Below are 17,939 nucleotides of genomic sequence, written 5' to 3'. Positions count from 1 at the left end.
CCTCTTTGTATCACAATTATTCCTTTATTCTTCCATCTCCAATCTTCTGTCTTTTGTCAAAAATTAGATGTGGCATGTTTTTCTCCCTACATATAAATATGTCATCCTGTTGCATGCTATTCCTATAGAGTAATAATGATATCCAGAGGCAAGATAAGATTCACCTCAAATAAAAATAATTACTAATGAATATATTTCTAACCTAAATATCTATGACAAGATACTCATGCTTCAGGATAATTTAATTTTGTATAAAAATTACTCTTCTAAGTCGAATCCCTGAATAGATCGGTAACTAGTTCTGAAGTTGAGGCAGTAATAATAGCCTACCAACCAAAGAAACCCCAGGACCAGATGGATTCACAGCCGAATTCTACCAAAGATACAAAGAGAAGCTGGTACCATTCCTTCTGAAGCTATTCCAAACAATAGAAAAAGAGGGAATTCTCCATAACTCATTTTATGAGGCCAGCATCATCCTGCTACCAAAACCTGGCAGAGACACAACAAACAAAGAAAATTTCAGGCCCATATCCCTAATGAATATTGATGCGAAAATCCTCAATAAAATACTGGCAAACCGAATCTAGCAGCACATCAAAAAGCTTATCACCATGATCAAGTTGGCTTCATCCCTGGGATGCAAGGCTGGTTCAACATATGCAAATCAATAAACATTATCCATCACATAAACAGAACCAGTGACAAAAACCACATGATTATCTCAATAGATGCAGAAAAGGCCTTTGATAAAATTCAACATCCCTTCATGCTAAAAACACTCAATAAACTATGTATTGATGGAACATATCTCAAAATAATAAGAGCTATGACAAACCTCTAGCCAATATCATACTGAATGGGCAAAAGCTACAAGGATTCCATTCGAAAACTGGCTCAAGAAAAGGATGCCCTCTGTCACCACTCCTATTCAACATAGTATTGGAAGTTCTGGCCAGGGCAGTCAGGCAGGAGAAAGAAATACAGGGTATTCAAATAAGAGGAGAGGAAGTCAAATTGTCTCTGTTTGCAGATGACATGATTGTATATTTAGAAAACCCCATCGTCTCAGCCCCAAAACTCCTTAAGCTGATAAGCAACTTCAGCAAAGTCTCAGGATATAAAATCAACGTGTGAAAATCACAAGCATTCCTATACACCAATAACAAACAGAAGCCAAACCATGAGTGAACTCTCATCCACAATTGCTACAAAGAGAATAAAATACATAGGAATACAATTTACAAGAGACGTGAAGGACCTCTTCAAGGAGAGCTACAAACCACTGCTCAAGGAAATAAGAAAGAACACAAACAAATGGAAAAATATTCCATGCTCATTGATAGGAAGAATCAATATTGTGAAAATGGCCATACTGCCCAAAGTAATTTATAGATTAAATGCTATCCTCATCAAGCCACCACTGAGTTTCGTCACAGAATTAGAAAAAACTACTTTAAATTTCACATGGAAACAAAAAAGAGCCTATATAGTGAAGACAATCCTAAGCAGAAAAGAACAAAGCTGGAGGCATCATGCTACCTGACTTCAAACTATACTACAAAGCTACAGTAACAAAAAGGGCATGGTACTGGTACCAAAACAGATAGACAGACCAAGGGAACAGAACAGAACCCTACGAAATAACACCACACATCTACAACCCTCTGATCTTTGACAAACCTGACAAAAACAAGCAATGGGGAAAGGATTTCCTATTTAATAAATGGTATTGGGAAAACTGGCTAGCCATATGCAGAAAACTGAAACTGGGCCCCTTCCTTACACTTTATACAAAAATTAACTCAAGATGGATTAAAGACTTAAACATAAGACCTAAAACCATTAAAAAACCCTAGAAAAAAACCTAGGCAATATCATTCAGGACATAGGCATGGGTAAAGCCTTCATGATTAAACCACCAAAAGCAATGGCAACAAAAGCCAAAATTGACAAATGGGATCTAATTAAACTAAAGAGCTTCTGCACAGCAAAAGAAACTATCATCAGAGTGAACAAGCAACCTACAGAATGGGAGAAAAGTTTTGCAATCTATCCATCTGACTAAAGTCTAGTATACAGAATCTACAAGAAACTTAAACGAATGTACAAGAAAAAAATAATAAACATGAAAAAAGTGGGCAAAGGATATGAACAGACACGTCTCAAAAGAAGACATATATGCAGCCAACAAACATGAAAAAAGCTCATCATCACTGGTCATTAGAGAAATGCAAATCAGAAACACAATGAGATACCATATCATGCCAGTTAGAATGGCAATCATTAAAAAGTCAGGAAACAACAGATGCTGGAAAGGATGTGGAGAAATAGGAACACTTTTGTACTGTTGGTGGGAGTGTAAATTAGTTCAACCATTGTGGAAGACAGTGTGGTGATTCCTCAGGGATCTAGAACCAGAAATACCATTTGACTGAGCAATTCCATTACTGAGTATACACCCAAAAGATTAGAAATTATTCTACTATAAAGACACATGCACAAGTATGTTTATTGCAGCAGTATTTACAATAGCATAGACTTGGAACCAACCCAAATGCCCATCAATGATAGACTGGATAAAGAAAATGTGGCACATATATACCATGGAATACTATGCAGCCATAAAAAAGAATGAGCTAATGTCCTTTGCAGGGACATGGATGAAGCTGGAAACCCATCATTCTCACAAAACTAACACAGGTACAGAAAACCAAACACCACATGTTCTCACTCATAAATAGGAGCTGAACAATCAGAATACATGGACACAGGGAGGGGAACATCACACACTGGGTCTGTCAGGGATTATAGAGCAAGGGGAGGGATAGCATTAGGAGAAATAACTAATGCATGTGGGGCTTAAAACCTAGATGATGTGTTGACGGGTGCAGCAAACCACCATGGCACATGTATACCTATGTAACAAACCTGCACATTCTGCACATGTATCCCAGAACTTAAAGTACAATTTAAAAAATTACTCTTCTAGGAAATATATATTAGCAACTTCTTCTTTGTACAATCCCTTATAGAACAGGCTTATTATTATTTTATTCCCCTATGAAATTTAGCAGCTACAGAATATATCTAAATCCCACCAGAAAAAGTGACATCTATACTTTAACAAGACTTTATTTATATTCATAATCAATTCCTGAGGTCTCCAATTTCTTACTTAGTTTATTAGCTTTGTTTTTATGCAGAAATATTGTGGGCTTTTTAAGGCAGAAACTGTTTCTAACTCATCACAGATCTCTAGAGATTGGCACTGAGGAAGAACACAACAAAGATTTATTTGTTGAATGCATTTTTAAAATAGAAGAAGTTCTTACCTGCTTGCAAAGATTGAAATTAAGTATTAACATGCTTGACTTTTAGAATAAAATATTTAAGCCAATGATCATTTGATTCAGTCATTGTACAAGGCCAGTCTATTCAGCAAAAACAGAGCTGCTTATTCGACAGAGTTATCTGTTCTTATAAAAACAGTTTTCAAAGGAATTAAATATGTTATGTTTATAGTATCTGGATGAAATATTTGGGCACTGAAACTTTTACAAAGATGAGATGTTCACAAGTATCCTTGCTTTACTTTGCCAACACAGAATCCAGTAGCTGTTGCTATAGTTTTAAGAATTTATATTTTTATTTTATTGTTCATTCTTACCTATCAAGTAAGAAATAGATTGATCGTTATTCAATGGCAAAGGTCTAAAAATTATCTTCCTTTACTTTTCTTATGTAAATCATTGTGATTCTCTTGATTGATATATATTTGTTCTTAATCAAATGATACTGGAATCATGAAAAATTTTTAATTATTGGAATTCACGTATATGTTATTAATAGTAGATAAACCCTCCAAAGCTAGAAGTAAAAACACAAGTGTCAAAAGTAAATAGAAAATACAAAGAAAGAATTGTAACAGTGTATCCAAGCTTTCTTTTCATTTGTTTTTCTCCGATGAACCTCATGCTAATAGAATAATTAAGGATTACTCAGTTCAAATCTCTCCCTAAACTAAAAAATGTGCATTTACAGAAAGGAGCATAAAAGAAATTTCCCTTTCCATTTGCCACTTTCTCCTTCTGTGTCACTCTCTAGATTCTCTCCTACAAATAATTCATCTATACCTCTAGCTCTTATAATTCCTTGCACTGAAAGTCAAATAAGGCATAAAGGGACTCTACATTTTCAGACAATACAAGACCCATATGCTCAGAAAACTGGATAACATTTTGCAAAGACTGCATATTTAGTATTTTCTGTGATTACATTTTCTGATATATTCACTGCATATTGTTACTATATATTAGGTTTTCTATTTTAATCTTATATCAAACCCTTTACCTAATAGATTTATGACATTAAAAGCAGAAACTAGAAATTTTGCCAAACATATTTTATCATGTGTTATTTAACTGTATCTGATAAATTCAGTCACATACATAGATGTCAGAGTAAATAAATATTTCAAGATAGATAGTTTAAGAATTCTATTTTAATTATTCTTACATACATACACACATAAATTTTATGTGCTGTATTTACTTATCATTTATAAAAATGGTTAAAACTGCATGTCATTCTATTCTCTTTTGCATGTAAGCTTATATTTAACCACATTTTAGAGTTTGTTTGAGATTATTTAGAACCATTATTTCTGACTCAGTAGAATAAGTAAAACTTAGCCAAAATTAAAACATGTTTACTGACTTTTCTGTGTTCTGCAATCACCAAAGTAAGGTTCCCCCAGCTTGGCTACTTTATCTTTCTATTAATATTTTTTGTGACTATATTTATCCTTTTAAACTCGACTGTATTAACTTTACATTCATTTCTCTCTCATATCCTGATCACCATGGGATTGACTGTCAAGAAGGTAATGAAACAAATTTACTGTTCTTGAATAACATTATTTAGGCAGTCAATCTACATATAATGTCTTATTCACCATTATAAAATCTGAACCAGGTGATACACAGAGCAAGGAAATGAGGCTATGAAGGAGAAAAAGAAAGTGTACCCAAATGCCCCCAAGAACTTGAAAGAGCCTCAAACTCTTTCTGACATAATCTTACTCCCCCCTTCACAATTTATTTTATTTTATAGTCCAGTGGAAATATTCTCTGCTTTAAAACTTTTCCTCTTCCCTTCCATCTCTTGTGCATGTAGTGAAGACATCTTTAATCTCCAGATTTGACTCTGTCCCTGCTTTCTGAAAATATTTTAGTGGTTCTTTTTCACCACATGGACAAGATGAGCTACGTTCACATGACCCTCTATTTTACATGACACTGACTAATATGCCACTTTTTCTTCATTTATTAATTCATTCAACAAATATTTTAAATGCCTACAGAGGGAGAAAATATAGCATAGTGATTTAGAACATAGGCTCAGGAGACATACAGTCTACATTTTGTAAAGAGTTAATCTGATTAATAGCTGAGTAAGCTTGAATATGCTCCCTAAGCCTTCTAAGCCTAAGTTTCTATTGATGAAATGAAATGGGAATGGGCCCAATGTTATAGGCATCTATGGGGACTGAATGAGACAATCAATGTACTATATGTAGAGTAATGCTGACTACTGTGATTATACAATAAATGCAGATGATCATGGAGGTAACAGGTTTGATTTCAAGTGGATCACTGTGAATAAGAGCCTAAAAGGGGGCAAAAATAAATAGCAAGGATGGAATTAACTTAGGCACATGTTGTGATAGATCTGGCAAGAGATGCTGTTAGTTTGGAGTAGAGTGGTAATGGAGAGAAATGAACATATTCAAGAAACGATTTGGACTTAGCATATGTAGAACTTGGTGATAGATTCGTTTTATAGGATGAGGGAGAGGAGATGTCAAGAATCATTTACAAATTTTTTATTCGTGTGATGAGATGAAGGTAGATTAAGTTTAAAGAGGATCTAGGGCAAGGGCCAGGAAGCAGAGTAGAAGATCCTGCAATTGATTTTCCACGGGTTGAATGTGATGTGTCTTTGAGTCACCCTAAGAAATGTCAAATAAGCAACTGGATATACTGGAAAGTGTAGCTGAGGAAAAATCATCAGAAGTGAAACTTCAAATCTCATGAATCCTGACATGCAATTTATTCCCCGACAACACTGGTCTTTAAAATGTCTCATAAGTTTTTTGTTGTTGTTGTTTGTTTTGTTTCGTTTTTGAGACAGAGTTTCACTCTTGTCACCCAGGCTGGAATGCAATAGCATGATATCAGCTCACTGCAACCTCCACCTCCCGAGTTCAAGTGATTCTCCTGCCTCAGGAGCTGGGTTACAGGTGCCCGCCACCACGCCCAGCTATTTTTTGTATTTTTAGTAGAGATGAGGTTTCACCATATTGGCCAGGCTGGTCTCGAACTCCTGACCTCAAGTGATCCACCCGCCTCAGCCTCACAAAGTGCTAGGACTACAGGCTTGAGCCACCACACCTGGCCTCATAAGTTTTTGTTTATACTTATATATTTTATCTTGATATTCCTTCATTTTGGAATGTCCTTCTCCCATCTTCTTTACCTGGCTACCAGGCTTACATCTTTCAGGCACAGCTGAGATTATGTTTTCTCCAGAGGGCTATGTCATAACCAGGCTAGTGAATCAACAAACTTGTTTTTCATTCCTCCTAGTTAGTTCATTGTTTTTCTTGAGGTTAAATGTGGCCCTGTAACTTAAGTTGTGGCCAGTAAACTGTGTACCACTTTCAGACCTGGCCCATAAAGAAGACTTCTACTCCCTTTTGCTCCCAGCCTGTTTGATGCAGAATCCAGCAGGCCCTAGGAGATTCTAGAGCCATGGGATGTAAGTCTCTGAAACAGCAAGTGAAAGGGGCCCTGCCAAACACATCAAATATATAGAAATGCATGAGCAAGAAAAAGTTCTACCATTTTAAACCACTGATGTTTTAGAATTCTTATAGCAATTATCTTGCCCTGAAATCTTCCTACTTTTTCATGATTATGTTAAGTGCCCCTCTGTGTTCACAAAGCCCTCTGGCATATCTGTATCATTATACTTTCCCACATGTGGTTCCATATTGGTTTATTTGCCTGTGTCTCACAAACTATAGATTTTATGTGGGCAAAGTCCATGTCTCTCTCTTCTTTGTATCCCTAGTTCCTAACATGGCCCCAGAAACCATGAGTTGGCCCTTGGTGAACATTTTTAGAATGATAAAGCGAATGAATGATTCCATTCATTCATCCAAAATTTTCATGATGTTTCCCCTGAGACCACGTGGATGTCATAATACAAATTAAAACCTAGGCAGTATGAGGGTTTCAATTCCTTACTCATTTATTGATTCCTTATTTGTACCTGTCTTCCTTACTCTGTCTCCTAATTTTCACAAATACTCTTGAGTTGTGGAAAAATTGAATTCTCTTCCAATAAATAGTTATTAAATAAATTTTTATATGTTAAAATTTTCTTTTATAACTCTTTCTTATTAAATACCTTCATTTCAGTGCTGCCTTTTTTCCACATTAATATGTATTATTTCTTCCTTTCTATTTCAGCTAAATAAATGAGGCTTTATGTCTTTATTTTAGGTAAAACTTACCTGCTTTTAGAGCTTCAAAACTATTCCAATTAATTTTTTCAAAAAATGAACAACAAATACTTGGGTCCTAAATATTGGAAACAAAAAGTACATTCTATTTTTCCTTAGCCCTGATGCCTTGCTGTTTTTTAAATTCAGCTTGGCATCTTAAAGTGCTGGGAAATAATTACAGAGATCAGAGACGGCTACCCCTCTCCTTGGCTAGGGAACAAAACATGTCAAATCACCATATGCTACCCCTACACTTCAACGCAACCTTCTGAAAACTCATAAATTTCCAACTTCAGCGTTTCTTAGCAACCACTCTAATATTTTCAGCCACAAATTGGAAGCGGGCCCCAGTGAAAGAACACAAGAAGAATTCATGGAAAGAACCTTAAAAACTACTGTGTTGTGCTCAGACAAAAAGGAAGAGTAGGCAAGCTTCCTCAAGGGATATCTGCATGTGGCAGGTGGATTCTGGTCTTCGTAATTAATGAGAGTTGTACTGTATAGCAGATGCTTGAAATATCAACAATTTCAAAGTGAAGCTTAATGCTAAACTGTCCTCATTCATATTTTTGACATATTTATTGTTTTAGCACATTTTAAGATTATAAATGACTTAAACATTTAGATAAAAAAGAAAAACTTGGCCCCTAGATCTAACTAATATTTTTTCAGAGATGAAACGATATAATCATTTAATAGTTGTTTATCCATTTACTCATATCGGCAATAGGGTGTAAAGATGTCCAAATTTTATGAATCAGAAATTTAGACTGGCACAAGGAAGAACAGATATGCATGTTCCAGCTCTTAATTTTGCCATGCAGATTTTTCCAGCATATAGTCATGAATTCTTCCTAAAGATACTCAGTAAACCAGTGAAAATTTTGACATGAAGAAACATGGGTCTAACAATTAGCATTTGGAAATCAAAGAAGTAGGCAAAGAACATAACAACCAAAAATTAGAATTGCATGTCGAATCACCATATGCTGCCCCTACACTTCAATGCAACCTTTTAGGTCTGAATCCTAACCCACTACCTATTACTGTACTGAAGGTACTTAAACTCTTTCAGCTCTAAGATGGAGACGAATACCTTGCTGGACTGTCATAACAATTAAGTGAAACTACATGTGAAGTTCTAAACTACTATTACTTAATGACTATTATAATTACTATATTAACGACTTGTATCAGTCCTCCTAGTTATCTAACTCTTCTTTGAAAAAAAAAATGGTGCAAAAATCTATTACTCCCGGAAGTCAATGACTCTGCATTTCTGATAATGCCAGCATGGAATTCTTCCAGCAGCAGCAGAACTTGTCAGGGCATGTGTTAACCATTTATTCTTCCACATCCCCTAACAGCAGACTACTTTCTGCTGCTGTTAATTGTATTCTAATATATCAAATATCTTTGGCTCATCTATTTTCCCTTTTTTTTCTCCAGAGATTCTCAGGCCACTGTAGTAATCAAACTAACCAAGTGGGTGAATAATGAACCAAAATGTCACATATCCAGCAGGAAAATGTATACAAAGTAATCTCTTCTCCTTATCCTCTGCCAAAATCCTGCTCCACTGTGGACTGAATGTGCTCCCAAAGCAACACGGTAATGCCTCTATCTCTAAGTGCTTTGCCTCTGGCTCCTTTTTTCATGCCTGCAATTTTTCTATGAGAACCATCTTCCAATAGATGTTAACTTTTCTACTTATTATTACCCAGAAACCAAGAGTTTATCCTTTCAGGAACAAGGGAATACTTTTCTAGACTTCTAATACAGTTTATATTTAGTTTGAAGCTTTTCTCTGAGAACTTTATAACTCAACTGAATATATTCTGTTAGTGACTAACACCAAAGATTTAGGATATAATATTTTTTAACTTTAATATCTTTTCACACGAATTTCATTTGATCCTTCAAAGCACCCTGCAAATTAGACTAAACAGGTACTATTTGCACTCAGAGAAAGTGAGGCTAAAATGACTTACCCAAGGCTATGAAGAATGTTAAAGGTCTGACTTGGAGCTGTCTATCAGTCCAGTGTCCTTTCTAAAATATAATCATAAATTTTCTTAGCAAAATAGTATCTCATCTATAAAGGACAGAGAAGTTTCACAGCATGCCTGTAATGTTTCACATATTGAGAGTTTTGTTTTGTATATAGGTTCTAATGGTTTGACTTTCTTTGTAATCTCAAGTTGTGTGTAAAAATAGTGAACTGAGTGCACCAGACAAATGCTGATTTTAGTTGTTGTCATGAGAACTATATACTGTTTAAAATAATTGTGATGAATAACATGACCTTATATTTATACATTTTAATAGTTTTTTTAGAATACTTTTACAATCATTATTGTATCATTTGAAAAATCACTACAATATTGTGAGGAAGGTGAAACAATGATCACTACCATGGGAAACGTTTCTTCCATAAATCTATGTTAAAGGAATAATCGGAAACAAGTGAACTCTTCATTTTTTATGAGGAGGTTAACTATTATACTGGACCTATTTCTTCTTGAGGTCGAGTCTTGTAACTTGTTAAAGATTCTTGTAAAGATTCTACTACCTCATGCTCCATTTTAGCTTAAACATTGTCATCACCTAAATCAGGCATTTAGCACTGATTTTACTTCATGACAGTGTGCAAGCCATTGAACCAAGAGAAATGTGTAGGTCTGGCTTCTGTAACCTAGGAACTTACATTTTAACTAGAATATATTGAGGCAGGCATATGAGTGAAACACACACACACACACACGAATAAAATGTATTTAAAACAATGAAAATTTGAGATTACAGATAACAAATGATTCTATTTAGGGCTAAAGATAAATACAGCAGCCCTCCGCATTCACATTTTCTGAGGTTTCACTTACCCATGGTCAACCATAATTGAAAATATTAAATGAAAACTTGCATAAATAAACAATTCATAACTTTTAAATTGTGTGCTGTTCTGTGTAATGCAATGAAATCTCACACTATCCCATTGTTAAGGCTTTTTCACTCCCGTAGTTCGGTGAGCAGGAGGAAGTAGCACCCAACGGCTTCTTCTCTACCGTTGTTTGGGGAGTTGGAGGGAGTGTTACAGCTCTTTTAACTCCCACCACCCGCTGCTCAGCAAGCAGGAGCGCTACACCTCTTTTGCTCCCGCAATTTCGGGGAGTTCCAGGTTCCTGTCCTGTAACCAGAAGGAATAAGGTATGTGGATACCAGAGAATGAGTAAGGCAGAGTAGAATTTTACTGAGCAACACAAAGAAAGTTCTCAGCACTGAGAGGGGATGTGAAAATGAATAGCCATCTATGAGGTTGAGTCTGGGGTTCTTACACACTTAGAATGGGGAAGTGCATGCTGATTGGTCCATGGGTGGTCTTGGAACAAGCACCATTTGATTGGTTGAAAAGCATCATTCAGAAGGAACCAATAAAGAGAGAGGGGGTAAGAAGGGGATACAAGTTCTTACTCTGGTCATGAATTTTATTCGGAACTGTCAGCTCGGGTTTGGTTGGTTGAAAAGCATCATTCAGAAGGAACCAATAAAGAGAGAGGGGGTAAGAAGGGGATATAAGTGCTTACTGTGGTCATGAATTTTATTCGGAACTGTCAGCTCGGGTTTTCAGGCTATAAGCTGTTCTTGGCTTGAAGGTCAGATTTCATCTGAGACCTGTCTCTGTCTGCCTAGGAATTTTCTGTCTGCCTAGGAATTTTTCTGTCTCCTGTCGCTATCACCACTCTGTCCTGCCTGGGACATGAGTCTTCCCTTTACCCAGCATATCCTCACTGTCTACACTACCCACCTATTAGTCACTTAGTAGCAGTTTAGGTTATCAGATCAACTGTAGTGGTATTGCAGAGCTTGTGTTCAAATAACCCTTATTTTACTTTATAGTAGCCTCAAAGCACAAGAGTAGTGATGCTGCATATTGTTATAATTATTCTATTTTATTATTTGTTATTGTTGCTAATCTCTTACTGTGTCTAATTTATAAAGTAAACTCTATCACAAGTATATAATGCATAGAAAAAAACATAATATATATAAGATTCAGTACTAGTTGTGGTTTCAAGCATCCAACAGGGGTCTAGGAACATATTCCCTGCAGATAAGGGTACTGTATTTTCATGTGGAATCCTGAAAAGTTAGAAGCCCAATGGCCTATAAATCACCAACAATAGTTAACATACAAAAGTTGAGGGTAAGCTGTGTTCAGACCTTGCAAAGTGCAGTTGTCAGACCTCTAAATAATTTGGGAAGAGTTTGAAAGGGGAAAAAGTAGGAACTATTTAAATAAATACTTAAATAAAAATAGAGAAGCTAAAGGAAGGAAAAAGTAGAGGAAACTAGAGTAAGAATAAGCTGCTGGGGTAATTCTAAAAAAATGAAAAAGAATCTTGGCAGAGTCTCTCTCTCCAGAAAAAATAGCAATTCGAGATGAAAATTATTAAAAAATAATGTAACATCTGGAAATTGTCCTAGAAACACCAGAAAAAAATGCATAAAAATTCATTCAAGAAAAACTATTTAATTTTTTTAAGAACAAGTAGAGTCTGTGGAATTCTAGCCAAGATTCTTTAATTACCAACCTCCATTTCCCAACTTCACATTACAAGAGCTCTACCCCAGGCACGTGCAGTCAAGAAGACAGGGATCTCTCTGTCTCAGGAAGAGCAGGCTGCTAGCATTTCTCCTCCTACCTCCACAAGCTCTATTCTAGGAAGGTATGTGGTGAAGAAGACCTGGGACTTTCTTCCCCTATTTCACCCCCGCTCATAGTGTGGAAGTCCTATTTCAAGTAAAGAAGGCGGATGATACTGGGGCCCAGCACACTGGTAGCATGGAGGTTCTGTACCAAGCAGGGCAAGCTAAGACAATCAAGAGCTGCCCCTTACACACTCTAGTGCCAACTAGTAAGTAGACTAGGGATGTCACTCTGGGAGAAACAGATTTCTGCCCCCAACTGTGGTGCAGTCACACAATGGTTCTGCCCAGGTAGAAAGGCAGGTAATAAGGATGAGGAGTTCTTCAGCTCTGCCTGAGGGGACTGGCTTTATTTGTAACAGTGGATGGAGATCTCTATGCATGGGAGTGTTGCCAGAAACAATAGCTATCTTTGTGGAAAGCAATTACAAGGAGGCAGTAACTCTGAAACAAGTAAAGTTGCAGAGAAACCAGAAGTTCAATAAAAAGAACCAAGAAAAGAGACAGCCAAGAAGGGTTGCTCTGTGATTATCATCAGCTCTAAGGGTGGAAAGGCTTTCTCCTTGCACTATGCTGCATCCACTCAGGAAGCAAGCAGAACAGAATGTGACTCAGGCTTAAAAACATTTCCCAAACCACAGATAGACCCATCAGCATAGGATGGAAGTCTAAATGACACCAGGAACTAACAAGGTTAAATTATACCAGGCTCTTCTGATCCTAGAAAACAGCAATAAATACCAAAAGGAGGGTAAAGAAATTCATCACACTTTATGTTCTGGAAATGGTTTGCTGCAAAGAAGTACCCTTTCTCATGTGACTTAGATAGGACTCACGGATGGCCCTCTTGTGTACCTACAACAAGACCAGATACAAACATTCTAAATTCTTATTCTTTGCCTCATATATATTTGCTGAACTGTTTGTCCCCATAATCAATCAGAACCAAATACTTGTAAGCAAACTTTAGATTTCTCTCCTTCCTACAGATCTCTGAATTTTACTCTCAGCCTCAGCCGGCATGCAACCTTTCCTAAATTTCTCCTCTTGAAAATAAACTGACATCAGGATAAAACATTCTCTGATCTGTTATCCCATCATGCCTCCCTTTCTTCTTACATCTGAACATCCTGTTCTTTCTAGCCTTGTTTACTCCTCTCTACAAAAGAATAACTCTTTTCACATAATCCTTAAGATGTTTGCTATGGTTGTTTTATTCTCTGTATTGCAATAGTCCCTTCTTCCCCTTTGCAATAATCCGTCAAAAAAGTCTCTCCTTACCTAAATTTGGATTTTTAAAAATTAAAAAAAAAATGACAGTGCTTAAACATAACTTCTGACCAGATACCAAGTGAGCAAAGATCTTCTCTGATCTAGGAAATATACCTGGGAAGTCAAGATTTTAAATAATATCACAGTCATCTGAGAGTCTGGAAGACTATGCTTCCCAGAAGAAATCAGGGAGAAAAACCTCCAAGCTGAAGACAGGACAAAATAAAATGAAATAAAATAAAATATCTGAACTGATATAATAGACTTTATGCTACACATGTATTTAAAAGAGTAACAGGTAAAATTCTAACCAACTGGGGGTCATAAACACAATTTTAATCAATAAACAGGCTGTCAAACCAGAGGCTTCTCCCAGAGAGCCAGGATAAAAGATAAGCAAAAAGGAAAAAATTAACAATTCTAGCAGATACATCAGAGGCTGTACATGGCAGAGGAAAAAGGCTTTACAGAATTTATTAAAATAAGTCCCTAGATAAATGACTATGCAAAAAACAAAAACAACACTCCTAAGAAAGTCAGTATACAATGTTATACCAATATATTATCTAAAATGTATAGTTATCAACAAAACATTAGGAAATATGCAAGGAAATAGGAAAATATGACCCATCCCACTTGGGGGAAAAGCAGCAGGCATTAAAAATTGCCTTTACAGAAAATTAGGTGGTAGGCTTAGGAGACAAAAATTTCAAATTGTCTATCATAAATATGTCCAAAGAACTAAAGGAAACCATGTTTAAAGAATTTAAAAGATATTTAAAGACAACACGTTATCAAATACAGAATACTAATGAAGAGATATAAATTATTGAAAAGAAAAGAAAATTCTGGAGTTGAAAAGTACAAGTGAAATGAAAACTTCACTAGCGGGGCTGAAAAGCAGATGTGAACTGGTGGAAGGAAGCATAAATAAATTTGAAGAGAGATACATGGAGATGATGAAATCTGAAGGAAAGAGAAGAAAATAAAGAAAAATGAACACACTCTGAGAGAAATAAGGAACACTATTAAATACACCAATGTAGTAATGGGAATACAAAACAACAGGAAAAAATATTTGAAGAAATAATGGCTGAAAACTTTCCAAATTATTGGAAATATTATAGTACACATTAAAGAAACTCAATGAACTTCAAGTAGGATAAATTCAAAGAAATCTAGAGAGAGACACCTTATAATTGAAATGTTGAAAGACAAAGAGAAAGAGAAAATCTTGGAAGCCGCAAGAGAAAAATTACTTATGTACAAGGGAACTGTAGTAAGATTAACTTTGGACTTCTTATCAAAAACAATAGATACCAAAGGCAGTTGGATGACATATTCAAAGTGCAGGAAAAAAATGGCTGTCAAGAATCTTACATTCAGCAAAATATCTTTCAAAAATGAAGGTGAGAAAAAGATATTCCCAAATAATCAACAACTGAGAGAACTGGTTGCTAACAGACCTTCCTTACAGGAAATACTAAATGTAGTTCCTCAGGCTGAAAGCACTCAGCAACAGATAGTAATTCAGATCTAGATGTATTAAGAAAAAGAGTATCAGTAAAGGTAATTATGTAAGTAATTATAAAGGACACTATAACTGCATATTTCTTCACCTTTGTCCCCTTGACTAATTTAAGAATTAATTGCAAAAATCAATGTGTATAAAATTGAAAAGGTTTTTAAAAATATAACTGGCAGAATAATACTCCTTCCAAAATGTCCACATCTTGATCCCTAGAACCTGAGAATACCTTACTTTACATGGATAAAGAGATTTTGCAAGTGTGATTAAAATAAAAAATCTTCAGACAAGATTATCCTGGATTACTCAGATCTAAGATGAGTCTTGAAATGTAGAGACCATTTCTTGAGTTGAAATCATTTAGACATCAGTGTGATGATGGAAGAAAAGTCATAGGGATGCAATGTAAAAAGAACTTGATCTGCCAAGACTGGCTTCAAAGATGGAGGAAGAGAACCGGTGTGGACATCCCCTAGAAGCTGGAAAATGGAAAGGAACTTCTTCTCCCCTAAAGCCTACAGAAAGGAACACAGCCCTTGATCTTTCCCAATGAGACTCCATCTCAGTTGTGTTACCTAAAGAACTGTAAGATAAAAATTGTTTTAAGCTACTAAATTTGTGATAAAGTTATGGCAACAATGTACAACTATTAAAAGCAAAGAGATCCAGTCAGAATATGCAAATATATAGAAGTAAAAGATTAATAGTTGCATAGGGCTTGAGTAAGTGTGGAATAATGAGTGCTAATGGAGTTTCTTTTAGGGGACACAAAAATATTTTAAAATCAGATTGGGGTAATTTTTACACAGCCCTGTGACAAACTCAAAATCACTGAATTGTACAATTTAAATGGGTGAATTGGATAGTATGTGAATAATACATCAACAAAGCTATTTCTGAAAGAATATGATACTGCTTTGAGAATTGGGCACGTTTCTTTTGACTAAAAGAGAGAGATCACCTGTTTCTAAATGAAATAAAAAAATGTTATTTATCGGAAAAAATGGGGCATTTTACTGAAATAAGTAATGGGATGTATAACTATGACTTAGTGAAGGAAAGAAGGACAAAACCTCTGGAATTTTGATGAGGAAGATTAGAGATATTTTCCAGGTGCTACTCCAGCCTTTTCAGGCTCTGTGCCCTTGCGTTTTCATAAGATAATATGCATTGGGCCAAGTGGTCAAGGAGATTTTCCTCTGGAAGTAGAATCATTTGACTTTGATTTTTTTTAAAACCACTTCCCCACTAAACTAGGAATACAGGGAGGCTTCTTCCCTTAAAGAGTATCTACAACAAACCTACACTAACATCATATTTAATGGTGAGAAACTCAAAGATTCCCTACTAAAATAAAGGCAAGAAAGTCCCCTGTCACCACTGCTCTTCAGCATCACTGACAATTCTAGCTAATAAAATAAGACAAAAAAAAGAAACAAAAGGTATACACATGGGTAAGTATAAAATGAAACCGTCTTTATTCACAGGTGACATGATTATCTATGTAGAAAAGCCAAAAGAATCGACAAAAAAAATCTCCAGGAACTAATTGCTTAATTATAGCAAGTTGTTTAGAATACAAGGTTAATATACAAAAGTCAAATGCTTTCTTATATACCAGCAATGAACAAGTAAAATTTGAAATTACAAACACAATATTATTTGCATTAGCACCCCAAAAATAAATACTTAGGTGTAAATCTAACAAAATATGTACAAGATCTGTGTAAGGAAAACTACAAAATTCTCATAAAAGAAACCAAAGAAGAATTCAATAAATGGAGAGATGTCCCATATTAATGAACAGGAAAGATCAATATTGTCAAGATGCTTGTTTTTCCCAACTTGATCTATAGATCTGATGTAGTTCCAGTCCAAACCTCAGCAAGTTAATTTGTGGATATTGACCAGTTAATTCTGAAGTTTACATAGAGAAGTAAAAGAGGCAGGATATCCAACACTGTATTGAAGAACAAAGTTGAAAGACTTACATTACCTTTCTTCAAAACTTACTATGAAGCAACAATAATAAAGACAATGTGGGCCGGGCGCAGTGGCTCACGCCTGTAATCCCAGCACTTTGGGAGGCCGAGGTGGGCAGATCATGAGGTCAGGAGATCGAGACCATCTTGGCTAACATGGTGAAACCCCGTCTCTACTAAATATACAAAAACTTAGCCGGGCATGGTGGTGGGAGCCTGTAGTCCCAGCTACTTGGGAGGCTGAGGCAGGACAATGGTGTGAACCCGGGAGGTGGAGCTTGCAGTGAGCCAAGATCATGCCACTGCACTCCAGCCTGGGCGATGAGCGAGACTCCATCTCAAAAAATAAATAAATAAATAAATAAAATTAAAAAGACAATGTGGCATTAGTGAAAAAATAAACAGATCAATGGAACAGAATAGAGAGAGCCTGGTGACAGATCCACATAAAGAAAGTCAACCAATCTTAGGGACAGAGAAGGAAAGGCAATACAATAGAAAAAAAGATAGTTTTTCAACAAATAGTGCTGAAATAACTGGACATCATATTCAAAAAATAAATCTAGGCCCAGATTTTAAACACTTCCTTAAAATTAATTCAATATAGATCCCAGACCTAAATGTGAAACACAAAACCATAAAACTCCTAGAAAAATAGCACAGGAAAACTATAGATGACATTGTACTTAGCAATGACTTTTAGAAATAATAACATCGAAGGCACAATCCATGAAAGAAAGAATTAATAAACTCTATGAAAGACACTGTCAAGAGAATGAAAAGACAAATCACAGATTGGAAGAAAATATTTGCAAAAGACATCATATAAAGAATTGCTATTAAAATACAAAACAAATTCTTATAATTCAGCAATAAG

General features: G+C 35.7%; 1 long non-coding RNA gene across 1 annotated transcript in view; it reads left to right on the top strand.

Moving 5' to 3' along the window:
• Positions 1 to 11,021: 11,021 nt before the first annotated feature.
• The window catches only part of LOC130541760 (uncharacterized), a 51,927-nt gene continuing 45,009 nt past the window's right edge, over positions 11,022 to 17,939 (top strand). Inside the window, exon 1 of the long non-coding RNA XR_008955863.2 lies at positions 11,022 to 11,132. This is a non-coding gene — a long non-coding RNA (uncharacterized LOC130541760). The remainder of the gene's footprint in view (positions 11,133 to 17,939) is intronic.

The sequence above is a fragment of the Pan paniscus genome, chromosome 7 (genome assembly GCF_029289425.2).
Source record: "Pan paniscus chromosome 7, NHGRI_mPanPan1-v2.0_pri, whole genome shotgun sequence".
NCBI classification, from domain to species: Eukaryota; Metazoa; Chordata; class Mammalia; order Primates; family Hominidae; genus Pan; species Pan paniscus.
This window is presented reverse-complemented; position numbering and strand designations above follow the sequence as displayed.